The sequence below is a fragment of the Balaenoptera physalus genome (assembly GCF_965194825.1).
Source record: "Balaenoptera physalus genome assembly, chromosome: 2".
NCBI classification, from domain to species: Eukaryota; Metazoa; Chordata; class Mammalia; order Artiodactyla; family Balaenopteridae; genus Balaenoptera; species Balaenoptera physalus.
Window position 1 is genome coordinate 23,345,253 of NC_138883.1, and position 14,824 is coordinate 23,360,076.

Sequence of the window (14,824 nt, forward strand, 5' to 3'; positions counted from 1 at the left end):
TAACAATGAGGAGAACGGTAAAGTAAAAGTGTTGCAATTTTCCCTAACTTGAGTATAACAAAGAATCCTAGATGCTGGTATTACTGAGGCTAATCGACAGAGGGCAGAAAATAAGGAAAAAAGAATGTTTAAAACATAGTCCCTCTTCATGGTTACCAAACTAGAAATTATTCACGTTTGTAGTTTGGGGCCTCGCCACCTGGCTCTGCACACACCTTCTCCTATAGGTTAACTGCTCACTGCTCTTTGACATGGAATGATGCCAATCCTACTTTGAGCTCTTCTGCAGGACAGGTTCACCACCGGTAGTCCTGTACTGTAAACTGAGTCTGTTTGGAGATCTATGGCTTCTCCTTGAGATTCCGTCCCTTTCTTCTTTCCTTGCTCTGGGCTTTTTCAATGCTTTGCATGGCCTTCCCCAGAGATTGTAGTGGGATAATCAAAGGAGAGGAGACATAAGCCAGACAGTTTAGTAATGATTTGTAGCTCTTATAAAACCATTTCTCTAAGGAAGGAGATGTTAATGAATTGTTGCCATAAGGGTTTGGGATCATCTGTGATTCGTAATTATTCCAACTACCCAGATCGTTTTTGCCATAAGAATTAAGACTTGCCTACATGGTTTGGATAATTGAGATCAGGTTCTTGATTTGCTGAGTAATTAAAAGCACAATTGATCCTAGAATCTCTAATTGCATATGTACCAATCTCCTTTATTAGATATCTTTTTACATCTAATGCATATTGTCAATTTTTAAGTAGGAATCCTGCTACTTTTATTTTTCTCCATAGATCAATGAAACTCTCTAAGTAATCATATGCTAAGGTCAAATCCTATTTGCATTAATAAAACTGAAGCCAACTTTTTAAAATGCCAGCAGTAGAATGCATATATTTTGACTAGTTTTTATTTTCAACTGGCTGTGTTTAAAAAAAAAAAAGCCTTTATTTTTAAATGGCAATTATCTTTGCATTTACATATCACCACTTTGTAAGGGAGTCTGCACTGATAGGTTATTCTTTCATTGTTATTCATGAGATACTGTCACCAAGTCATAAAATTGTAGAATGAGTTGCCCTAAATTGGGATTAGAATGTAGCAATCAGTCATTGCCTCTTGAATGCAATGAGGCCCCAGTGATGCAAAGCTATAGTTTCTGACAGCACATTTATTTTTTAAGGAAGTTGGATTGGAGAGGGCAAATGGGAGGTAAGAGGAAAAGTTCACCAAGGCAAAACATGAGAACTCACTAAGGCTCTTTCAGGGAGGAAGGCTGGAAACAGTAAGAATCAAAGAAACAAATGGCTCCTTGGACTTCAGAAATATTTAGGGGTCTGGAATCAACTTTTAATCCAAAAAGTAGGTTGAACTAAAATAGTAAAAAGCACTAGAATTCCTATTGGAGCATTCTACACAATCTACCTTAAAAATAAGGAATGTAGGGACTTCCCTGGTGGTGCAGTGGTTAAGAATCCACCTGCCAGGGCTTCCCTGGTGGCGCAATGGTTGAGGGTCTGCCTGCCGGTGCAGGGGACACGGGTTCAAGCCCTGCTCTGGGAGGATCCCACATGCCGCGGAGCAGCTGGGCCCGTGAGCCACAATTGCTGAGCCTGCGCGTCTGGAGCCTGTGCTCCCAACAAGAGAGACCGCGATAGTGAGAGGCCCGCGCACCGCGATGAAGAGTGGCCCCCGCTTGCCGCAACTGGAGAGAGCCCTCGCACAGAGACGGGGACCCAACACAGCCAAAAATAAATAAATAAAAAAGATGCAAACTTTAAAAAAAAAAAAAAAAAAAGAATCCACCTGCCAATGCAGGGGACACGGGTTCAAGCCCTGGGCCGGGAAGATCCCACATGCCGCGGAGCAACTAAGCCCGTGCGCCACAACTACTGAGCCTGCGCTCTAGAGCCCGCGAGCCACAACTACTGAAGCCCATGCGCCTAGAGCCCGTGCTCCGCGTCAAGAGAAGCCACGGCAATGAGAAGCCCGCAAGCCGCAAGGAAGAGTAGCCTCCGCTCGCCGCAACTAGAGAGCCCGCGTGCAGCAACAAAGACCCAACGCAGCCAAAAAATTAAGTAAATAAAATAAAGAGTGGCTTCCAGAGGTGTGCAGATGAAAACCCTGCGAGATCTTGAGCTCTGGGGACATAAAGATGAATAATATAAAAAAAATAAAAAATAAGGGATGTTCCCATAATAGGGGACAAAGCATGTAATTGTGTGCTTGGCATCCTGCCTCATTTAAGGCAGGACAACTTTTGCTCACCTTGAAAGACAGTCAGAGCTCATGACTCTCTACTCTCAGAAAACCACAGTTCCCTGTTAATAGTTCTGTCTTATTTCCTCCCCCCTTGCCCTAATCTGCATGGTGACCAGCTTTAGCTACTGGAGCAAAGAATTTAAATTATGTGTGAAAATGGAAACAGGTAAATATTTGTGGGAAAATAATATCCCATCTTCCTGAAACCACTGGATATACTGAGTAATAAAAAGGGAGACATAAAATAGATTTTTATACAAATAAAGGGAAAATAAAATTATGTGCTATAATTTTCTTCAAGTAGGCTTTGTTTTTAAAATCCCCTGGAAATGCCCAAGAGTTCAAAGGAAGCTACTCTGGATACAAAGAGGTGTCCTTTCTGTTTTACACTTACTAAAGTATCCTTACATACATTTATTTTTGTTCTATTTTTTCTTTTTCCCAGCACTCTAAAATAAAGAAAATGACCCAGTGTCCCAGCTTGGAATTCTTTGGTCATTTCTCTGGAAGTCTCTCTCTTAATAATCAGTTACTCTGCCCTTGTCAAGCTACTGATGGAACTACTAACCCTGTTCTGAAAACAGGTATTTCCTAGAATTTCTGTATCTACTGGGACAGCCATAACTGGGTATTTCAGTCAGACAGGAAACATATCAGGTAATAGTAATAGCTATCCTGCCTCTTCTGGGAAAGTAGCCCATTGGAGATACAAATGCCTAGATCTGTACATTTTGCACCAAGGTGGCACAAGGTGCAGAGTGATTGTCAGTAAGAAGAGTTCCACAGGCTTTGATATGTATCACCAGTGACTGTAGACCCAGCTTCAGCCAGTTACCAATTAATAATAATTAACTTCAACTGAGAATGTATTTCCTGACCTTCTGAATACAGCAACCTAAAGCTTTAATGATATTTTAGACCATAAAATGGATATTTGTATGGGAAAAAAATGCTTTTCCACTCCCCAAATGATTTTGATTCTTTACAGGATTAGCTGTTTGTTGCTTGTGTTCTGGTCCCAGGGTAGAGTGTTGGCTGCTATGGTGAATAAGGACAGTGTAGAAGAAGTTTCTATCACTGGCTATAGTCCATATGACAGATTTCGCCATTAAAAAAAAAAAATAAGGTTAATTCTTTTCTTTTGATAGTGATTTCAGTGCATTCTCATCTGCAAAGCCAAAATGCTGATGCAGCCATGGGGAGACAGGTGTTGCCATTTTTTTAGGAGGAGGAGCTTAGAAAAGAGAATTCAAGGTGAGTGACAATGCCCCATGCTTGAAAGCTGGCAGACAAAAAGGTCTAGAATTATGCACGCTTACACACAAAGGGAAAATGACATGATGTAACCCACAGTGTCAATCACTTTAACAACGTACAAAGCAAATTACACGATGCATGCACTGCTTTCCACCTAAGTTAAGGAATCATGGCAATCTGTTCCCACCTCCACAGAGCAATGACTGCAGTTATTGATTGTGTCTGCCGAATGGTGACAAGGGGAGGGCACCATGTTCCCCACTCTCTTTTGAATAATGAAAATAAGTAGAGAGACGGCACTCTTTGGCAGTCAATTTCCTTTGGGTAAGGGAATGTAAGGTAGGAAAAGTGACCTGTTTCTTCTCCTTCCAGGCACATTTGTGTGTTTTATCTTCAAAGATGGCTTAGAGTCAATTCTGCTAAATTTACCCCGATATGCTTGGCAAATGGATGTTGGCCACATGCTAATAAACACACGTGGACTAAATAAGCACACCAACCACCAGCAAGATACTTTGACCATTAAAATAGCTTAATAAATCAGATGGGTGTACATATGTTGAATATTTTCTTTTCTACCTAGTGCTTAATTCATTTCTTTGCTCTTTCATTTAGTCACTTGTCACCATCAATTTATATATCTTCATAAGGGCTAAGTATGAAATGTGGCACAATGATACATTTTCTCCACTTTCCATCTTTTACTGTTACTATACTGTTATGTATTCCTCTCCCCTTGGTTATCCTCTGGATAAGCAGAATTAGCCAACACATCCTTTATGTGTTTCTTATACATTAATTTATTCAACAAATATTAACTGATCACCTTATATTCACTACGCTCTGAGCTGAGAACTGCCAGAAATGCAATAATAAATAAAACTTGGTTCTTGTCCTTGAGGAGTTTCAGGCTACTGAGTTCTAGCAAACTGACTACTTATCTTTTATGTCCTTTTGTGGTAGGAGAGAGATGGAGAATCTTCCCTCATTGCAAAATCATGGGACATTCCGATTTTAATTTTCGAGTAAGTGCCATCAGGAAAATCAATTATATCTCTTAAAAACATGATCCTTCCACAATAGTATAAGTTGTCTTTGCTCATTTTCTTTACTTCCTCACCTCCCATTTAGTCCTCAGTTCCTGGTATTGGACTTCTGCCTCTATTACTACAGAGAGCTTTTCTTATCTGGGCCAACAATGACCTTCTAGCTGTCAAACCCAACTCAAAGAAACAGAAGTGAGAGAATGCATGGCACGTGCATTTACATTTATGTATTTTACATTTACATTTATTTATTTTATACTGGGTACCCACCATGCACCAAGAGCTAGGCATGTCGGGGGAATTCTAAGTATGTCTCTGTTGAGAGTGGTGTTCCTTACCAGGCTGCGAGTCTCTTGAGGGTGAGAACTTTGTTTTATCTTAGAATTCTACAATACTTTTCAGGTCTTCTCTGAACTGCTATGCTGCATTTGATGGAAGAATCTTCTCCCTCCTTGAAGCTTCACACCTCCCTAAAGCTTTGGTGATAATGTTCTAATGTGGTTTACTTGTTTCTTTTCTTTTCTTTCTTTTTTTTTTTTTGATGTGGACCACTTTTAAAGTCTTTATTGAATTTGTTTCAATATTGCTTCTGTTTTATCTTTTGGTTTTTTGGCTGCTAGGCATATGGGATCTTAGCTCTGCAACCAGGGATCGAACCCTCACCCCCTGCGTTGGAAGGCGAAGTCTTAACCACTAGACCACCAGGGGAAGTCCCTACCCTCTAATCTTCCATATATATATCTCCAGTGAATTTTGTCCATATTCCCAGCTTTAATTAACATAATATATTAATAATTCTCAAAACATCTCTCTCATGAACTTCTTTATCATCTTGTAGTTGTCCTCTTTTCTGTGGATATCCATTACCATGCTTCCACATATATTTATTTAATAAATATTAAGTATTTGATGCAACAATGAATAAGACAGACATAATTCTTGCTCTCATGAAGCTAAGTCTGAAGGGACACCATGCTCTGTATTGAAAGGTCGGTAGTTCCCCCATCATGGCTAGTACTGTGGCTACTACATAGTCAGTACTCAATAAAAAACTGCAGTATAAGTGAATAAATGAATACATAGGCCATGTTCTTTCTCATCTCTGTGCCTTTGATTGTATACTTTCTTTGTCTGGAATGCTCTGCCTATACCTCTGGTAACTGCTATAGCTCATTTCATTCCTTCTTGGTACCATCGTCTCTTTTTGACCTTTCCTGAACATCCCAGGCAATCTGGATACTCCTTTCTCTGTGATCCTAACACATCTCATTCATACTTCATTTGCAGAACTTAGGTACAAACACAAGGACAACACAAGATACCGTCACATGTGGTAGTTAATTGCTTGAGAGAAGGAACCATGTCTCTTTCAGGTCTCTCTCTAGCACCCAGCACAAGGGCTGGTTCACAGTAGTGAGTTAGTGAATATGAATTAGTAAATGGGAAGAAATGAATGAAGTAAATTACCCCCCTACCAAATGATTTTGCATCCAAGGCTTGACATGCTTTGATCCCAAATTTCCACTTATGTATCTCCCATTTCTCCATGTGTCAACCAGGATCCAGCCAACTTGTTATTCTTGGATGTGCATTTTCCCATCTTTATGCCTTTTACGTATTGTTGCCTATAAGTAAATGCATCTTCTACCTCTTCTATTACTACTAACCACTCGGACTTCAAAGCCCCTCAAATGCTAACCTCTTTCCCTACTTTTACCACACTCCTCACATCCCTGACTCACCAAACACTCCCTCATTCTCAGTATATTTCCCATCTCCCCATCTGAAATTACCTCATCTTCCCTTGAAGTACTGTCACACTTTTCCTATAATGTCATTATGAATTCTCTCTTAGAGTTTAGGTTCTTATCACATGTGCCATGGTAAATTACAAGCATCCTGAAAGGAGGAATCGTGCCTTGCAAACAGGAAGCACATCATATTTTTTCAAGTTGCCTTTGTGCACTAGCGTCTTATTAAATTCAGGTAGCCCATTTGGACAGGTAGCATCCCTCTCTCTCTCCCTCTTCCTCTCATGGGCATGTGCATTGTAGGAATGCAGGTCAGAAAAGGGAGAAAGGATTTCTTTTGATAAATTCTGGAGAATACAATCTTTATTCCTCTCTCTGACAAAATCGTCAGGTTCATAAATAGCTGACCTGGCAGCAGCCACAAAAGCATGTCATCATGGCATTTCAAATACCAAGAATAAAGAGAAGATTCTGAAAAACAAGGTCACACACAGAGGACCTGGAACGAAAATGGCACTGGTCTACTCAATAGCAACATAATAAGCTAGAAGACCATGGAGGAATAAAATTCTTAGGGAAAAAGAGTTCTCCCTAGTGTTCTGTATTGAAACAAAACTATCAATAATTTGAATAAAGAAATGTCCAAGTATGCAAAATCTCAAAAATTATATACCATGCATCTTTTTGCAGGAAATTCCTAGAAAATGTGCTTTATTTAATAAGGGAATACAGTAAGTAGGAGAATGATATGGAACCCAGGAAACAGGAAACCCACCACAGGAGAGAGTGAGAAAATAGCAAGTTGATGACAAAGGATGATAACCGTGAAGGTGACTGAAAAAACAACCAGTTCAGGTTGGAATAAGAAAATAGAGAACTCTAGGAGGGATATCTCCAAGAGTTACAAAAGGAAACTACTAGATGATTGGACAGATTTGGTGATGTAAAATCTTATCTTGGTAATCATTTTTCAAAGCCACTAATGGAACTAAGATTTAGCTGTAGGTCTCAGTGGATCCAAGTAAATGGAATAAAATAAAGGTTATCAATTCTAGAAAAAGCCAAACTTGTCCAAAAAGTTTATATAGGAAAATTGAAGTAATCATAACACATTACTCAGCAGAGAACAGTATTTATGTAGTCATACTCAAGAAAGCACCAAATAATAATCAAAACGTATAATATAACTACATTGAAAGAATGAAGTAGAGTAAGGGGGTTATATGAGAGAGAAAAATCCTAATGCTCCACGCTAGGAACACAGTGAATAATGTTTTAAATTAGTGAATCAAAAGATAGCTGCTTGCTGTATTTAGAAATGTGGAGGTGAATACCAGATGAGCTAGCAAAGAGGAGAAGAGGCTGCCTTTGGCAAGCAGGATGAGGGGGGAGGGGAGGAAAATGGGAGCAGGGGGTGTTATTATTTATTATAAAACTATTATCTGTCCTATTAGGCTACATGCATGTACTTCTTTGATACGAATTAAAATCAATTATAAAAATAAATATACCCTTGGACCCAAAACACTTTTGGATATGGACATAAAATTTAACAATATGTATAAGGTGGTTCATCACAGCATTCTTCTGCTGTCAATGGGGAATCAGTGAATTTTTACTTTGTGGAACCTTCTAGTTACATTAATGTAATAGTTTGTATTTAATATGTGGATTGCCATTAAAGGGTCGAGGAAGGGTACTGCTTGATATTAGGGTTTGGTGGTGGTGTATAAACAACGTGAGCTTTAGAACCCTTAGTCTCTAGTTCGTATCTTGCCAAGCTATATAACCTCAGGAAGATTGCTTAACTTTTCCAAGTTTTCTCAAACATAAAATGAGGATAGTAATACCTATATGATAGTGCTCTTTAGTACTAATACTCTAATTGCTATCATTACAGTTGGCACTGTTAATATTGCTGTTAGCGCTGGTTCTTCTACCATGGCCTATTTTGAACTTGACTTACATATTTTAAATTCTTGTATATTGGGAAAGGATCAAGTTTTGATTCCACAACCTGCTGGAAGTGTGACCTTAGACAAGTCACTTAAACTCTCTTAGCCTGATTTTTCTCAGCTGTGACACAGGGAGAGAAACGGTGCTGATCTCAAAGGATTGTTATTAGGAATAAATGAGATAATACCTACAAAGTTTAGCAGAGAGCCTAACAAAGCCTCAATTTGCAGTAGTCATTTTATTTCTTATGTTACCTCTTGCCTATAATAAATCAGCTTCCTTCTCTGCCATATCAATAGGGATTCAAATAATTGACCAGAGACTCAAAGAATTTTCAAGTTGGAAGGCATCTGAGCTATCAGGCAACTAAAGACTTCAAGTAATGCTTTTTTTTTTTTTTGGCTTTTAATTTAATTAGTTTTAAACTTTAAGCTTGAAAAGGTAGACTCAACCAGAAGGTGAGGGTGTAGAGAAACGATTTTCCAATTCTTCTCACGTAAAGTCAAATTTTAGATTCTTCTTTGGAGTAAAACAGGTCTTCACTGTTTACAAGGTCATTTCTGAGTAGCAAAAGTTCTCTTCATGTTTTTTTACTGTTATATCATGTTTTTCTCCTATGTTCCCCTATTCAATCTTGGCTGCCTCAATCAGACAGACAGAAAGCAAGAGTGAGAACATTTTTTTCCTTGCATCTGTAATGGAAACCTTAGCAGCAGACAGTAACTGCTCCAAGTCTGTCCAATAGCTACAAATCATGCTCTTTGAAATTAGCAGAGTTGAGCACTTCTTTGCCCTCAAGTGTATAATTGCCCTTCCATCACTTTATAGGCAACATGGTTCTCAAAATGCACCAGCAGCACAGCATAATCTTTGTATGTTAGAAATGCAACTTCTCAGCCCTTACCCTAGACCTCTTGAATCAGAAAGTCTGATTCTGGTGGGGCCCAGCAATCTGTGTTGTAAAGAGCTCTCCAGGTGATTCTCATACATGCTGAATTTGACAACAGCTGGTCTAGATCTTTCTAAGCATAATACCAGAGAAAAAAAGGAAAATGATAGCAATGTATTTGCACATCCCATGAGTAGCAGGTTAGCAATATTCAATTGTTCCTTCCACAGAAGCTCACTGGAGATCTCTTCCATGCCAGGCACTGTAATAGTCACTGAGGATTCAAGATGAATTTATTGGGGTATAGCAAACATTTGCCTCAGTATATCAAACACAGCCTAATGGACTCACTGATTGGCTTTCTTGTAAATGTGGATGCATTATCAGGTCCTGTAGAATTATTTTCCTGGGCTGTAGCTTTCTTATTTAAGTCATCATGTTTTCAGATGTCTCATGTATATTCTTGAGAGCTGACATATTGTATATAAACTCATCTGTCTTGTTGAATGTTTTACATAGAATTTGGCTATAAAATAGGTAATCTTCCTCGTTATCCAAGTAAAGCAAATACCTGACAGCAAATTATCTTTGCTCTTACATGTCTCTAAATTGTAGATGATTATAGCTAGGGTGTTTGTGATTCTTCACAACATATTATTCCAAATGTACATCCTTCTCTCCAGTCATCAGATACGGTCCCTGAAAATACTTTTTTTTATTGCTCTGTGTTGCTGACCAGGGACTCAGAGTTCCCAAGACCTTAATGAGCTACATAACATGCCATTGCCACTCCTTGGCCCCCATAAAGTCAGAGAGTTTGCAAGGACTCAATTTTGATAAAAATCCAAGTAGATTCATTTTAAAGCAGGAAAATAAAATAATAGAATATGGGTTATGGAAGAGGGAAGATAGGAGGTGGAAGAGAGAGAGAGGCAAAGAAATAAGCATAATCGGCATTTTAATGGTAATGAGTAAACAGTCTGCACTATAATAAATCTCCTAGACATTTGATCCCAATAAACCATCTTAATCCTTAGGGCTATTCTGGCAGCAAGAGATAACTGCTGTGAAACCAAAATGTATTTAGCATAAAACTCACATTTCGATGTTTACTGTGTATCTGCTTTTAAAAAATAAATTGAAAATCCAAACTTCTTTGAAGTGGTGTAAAGGGAAACAGCCTCTTAGGGCTCCTTCTGTGTGTCATCCAGCACCTGCCTGCCAAAGCCAATACTTGAATGCCCACTGGCCGGGGAACTGGAGACCTTGTTAACTGAGGCCACTCTTTCATCTGAGCATTGTTTGACTGGCTTGAGTTGTGGAAACTTTTCCTCGTGTGTGTACATGTAGAGGGCTTTTTGGTAAGGGTATGGCTTTCTGGAATCTCATTTTCAGAGGTTAACAAAGTTGACTTCAATAGATCAACAGTCTCATCTCAACAGATTTATGTGATGGAAATATCAAAGTCACATGTCAATGCTGACCTGTAAAATCCTTGAATTTTAAAATATAAGAATTTCTGTTTTCAATATTAACTATGATTAAGGAGTGGTCCAACTTCCTTTTTTTCCCCACAGCCCATTAACGTATCTATATCCAGTGTTCTTAATAACACACACTTGGCAGCTATTGCAACATAACATCAACCTGTCTAATTATAAAAATTATTGCAGGGACTTCCCTCGTGGCACAGTGGTTAAGAATCCATCTGCCAGTGCAGGGGACACAGGTTTGATCTCTGGTCCAGGAAGATCCCACATGCCCTGGAACAACTAAGCCCGTACACCACAACTACTGAGCCTGTGCTCTAGAGCCCACGAGCCACAAGTACTGAGCCTGCGTGCCACAACTACTGAGCCCATGCATCACAACTACTGAAGCCTGCGTGCTCTAGGGCCTGTGTACTGCAACTACTGAGCCTGCGTGCTGCAACTACTGAAGCCCATGCACCTAGAGCCCATGCTCTGCAACAAGAGAAGCCACCACAATGAGAAGCCCACACACTACAACGAAGAGTAGATCCTGCTTGCCGCAGCTAGAGAAAGCCTGCATGTAGCAACAAAGACCCAATGTAGCCAAAAATAAGTAAATAATTAATTAATTAAAAAAAAAAACCTGTTGCCCAGAGTGATGTCAGTAAGAGACAAAGTAGGTGATTCTCAACTTCAGTCTCCCTCACAGAAAGAGAAACTAGGAACTATCCATAGACAACACACCTTTGTGAAGATCTCAAAACTCAGGCGTGAGATTAAAGCACCCCATTGGACCACAAAAAGAGAAATAAAACACATTAGAAGGGTAAAAGAAGTGGCTTCACTCTGACTGCAAGACCCTTCCCCCAAGCTGATGCAGCACCACACTGAAGCGGTCTCTCTGGATGTATAGTTTCTCTGCTGGGAAGAGAAGAACTCAAGATGGACATCAGTGTCTCCAGCATTCTGGGATGCTTTCAGGGAGGCACACTTAGGTACTGCCTTACATTTACCAGCGGGAAAAATCAGCTGGAGAAGAAATGGGGTGGGCCTCACAGCAATGTGCTTGTGGATCTTGGAAGACCACATTACTGTTGCTGGTAGTACCCAAGTGCAGATCCCAACCAGTGGGTCTACTCTTCTGCAGAGCTGAATTGGTGGCCCCATCTGGCCAGGGAGGTCAGTTGCCAGATCTGCCTGGCTTGGATCCACAGCTGGCAGTTTGTTTTATCCAGAAAGCACACTCTAGAGACCCACATGAACAGGGAAGCAAGACAGTGGCCCAGGCCAACTACAAAGCATAGCTTTCAGCCATGGCAAACCAGGAAATCTGGCCGGAGATGCCAGGAAACTTCACAGCATATCTACAGGCTGAGCCTGGACAGGGGAGCAAGTCACTGGCCCTGCCCAACTGCCAAGGATATGCTCCAGCCCTACCTAACTAGGAAGGCTGGCCAGAGACATAAAGAAGCTCTGCAGCACATCCTATGTCCCACCAGGGTAGGGAAGGAAGTCAGCAACATCACCCATCTGCTGAGACAGGCTGGAAGAGGAAATTGCTTCTTTAAATATGCAGATAATAATGCAAGTAAGCATGATCAAGAAGGATCAGGTACACATGATGCCACCAAAGGAAACTAATAGAGTTCTAATAACTGACCCTAAAGTAATGGAGATCTATGAGCTATCTGACAAATAATTCAGAATAATCCTCTTAAAGAAATTCAGTAAACTACAAGAAAACACAGATAGGCAACTAGACAAAATTAGGAAAGCAATGTATGAGCCAAGTGAGAGTTCAATAAAGAAACAGAAAGCATTAAAAAAAAAATTGAAATCCTAGACACAAAGACTGAAGAATTCAATAGAAAGTTTCAATATTAAACTTGACCAAGCAGAAGAAAGAATGTGTGAACCTGAAGACAGAGCATGTGAAATTATCCAGTCAGAGTAGAAAAAAGAATGAAAGTCTTTATGAATTATAAGAACCATTAAAAGAAAAATCTACACACTATTGGCGTCTCAGGAGAACAGAGAGAGAAAGGAGCAGAAAGCTTATTTAAAGGAATAATGGTTAAGAACTTCCCAAATCTGACGAGAGATTTGGGCATCTAGGTAGGTTCATGAAACTCATAGTTTCCCCCAACAAATTTCAACTCAAAAATATTTTCTCCAAGACACATTATAAAAAAAACTATCTAAAAGCAAAGCCAGAGAGAATTTTAAAAGCACCAAGAGAAAAAAATCCCTCACATACAAGAGAACAATCATAAGTCCATCAGTGGCTTTCTCAGCAGAAACTTTGCAGGCCAGGAGAAAGTAGGGTGATATATTCAAAGTTCTGAAAGAAAAAAGTGCCAACCAAGAATACTTTACCTGGCAAAGTTGTCCTTCAGAAATGAATGGAGGAAAAGACTTCCCCAGATAAACAAAAGCTAAGGGAGTTCATCAAGAGACCTGCCTTACAAGAAATGCTGAAAGGAGTCCTTCAAGCTGAAATATAGGGACACTAACATGAAACCATATGAAAATATAAAACACATTGGTAAGGCAAATATATATGCCTTAAAATTTGAATGCTTCAATACTGTAATATGGTGGGGTGGTAATCACTTAACTCTGGTATAAAGGTTAAAGGACAAAAGTATTAAAAACAACTATAGCTTAAATAATTTATTAATAGATACACAATGTAAAAAGATGTAAATCATGAGAACTAAAACATGAAATGGAGGGTATTAAAAAGGTAGAGTTTTTGTATGGGATTAAAGTTAAGTTCTTATCAGGTTAAAACAGATTTTTATATTCATAAGAGGTTTTATATAATCCTAATAGTAACCACAATGCAAAAAAACTACAGTATATACACAAAAAATAAACAGAAGTGAATCAAAGCATGCCACTATGGAAAATTATCAACTTACAAAAGAAGACAGCAAGAAAGGAAGAAAAGAACTAAAGGAACTCCAAACAGCAAGAAAACAATAAGATGGCAATAGTAAGTCCTTACCTATTAATAATTACTTTAAGTGTAAATGGATTAAAATCTCCAATCAAAAGGTAAAGAGTGGCTGAATACATTAAAAAAAAAAAAAAGACCCAACTACATGCTGCCTACATGAAATTCACATCAGCTTTAAGGACACATATAGGCTCAAAGTGAAGGGATAGAAAAAGTTATTCCATGTAAATGGAAACCAAAAGAAAGAAGAGGTAGTGACTTATATCAGACAAAATAGACTTTTAGCCAAACACTGTCACAGTAGATAAAGATGGTCATTATATAATGATAAAGGGGTCAATTCATCAAGAAGATATAACAATTATAAACACATTAACCCAACATTGGCCCACCTAAATATACTGAACAAACACAAACAGATCTGAAGGGGAAAAGAGACAACAATACAATAGTAGTAGGGGACTTTAATAATGCACTTCAATAATAAGTCATCCAGACAGAAAATCCATAAGGGAACATTGGACTTGAACTATCCTTTAGACCAAATGGACCTAACAGACCTATACAAAACATTACATCCAACAGCTGCAGAAAACCCATGCTTCTCATGCACATGCAGAACATTCTCCAATGACAGATCTTACATTCACAAAACAAGTCTTTGCAAGTTTAAAAAGATTGAGATCATGTCAAATATCTTTTCCAACTACAATAATATGAAACTAGAAATTAATAAGTAGGAAAACTGGAAAATTCATAAATATGTAGAAATTAAACATCACACTCCTGAACAACTAATGGATCAAAGAAAAAATTAAAAGGGAAATACAAAAATATCTTGAAACAAACAAAAATGGAAATACAACACTTGAAAATGTATGGGCTGCAGAGAAGTGGTTCTAAGAAGAAAATTTACAGTGATAAATGCCTATTAAGAAAAAAGAAAGATCTCAAATAAGCAACCTAACTTTACACCTTAAGGAACTAGAAAAACAAACTAAGCCCAAAGTTAAAAGAAGAAAGGAAATAACAAAGATCAGAGCAGAAATAGAGAACAGGGGAACAATAGAAAAGATCAGCAAAACTAATAGTTGGTTTTTTGAAAAGATAAACAAAATTGACAAATCTTTAGCTAGATTTACCATGAGAAAAGAGAGATGACTCAAAAATATTATAAAGAAGAGATGTTACAACTGATACCACAGAAATGCAAGGGATCATATGAGCCTAC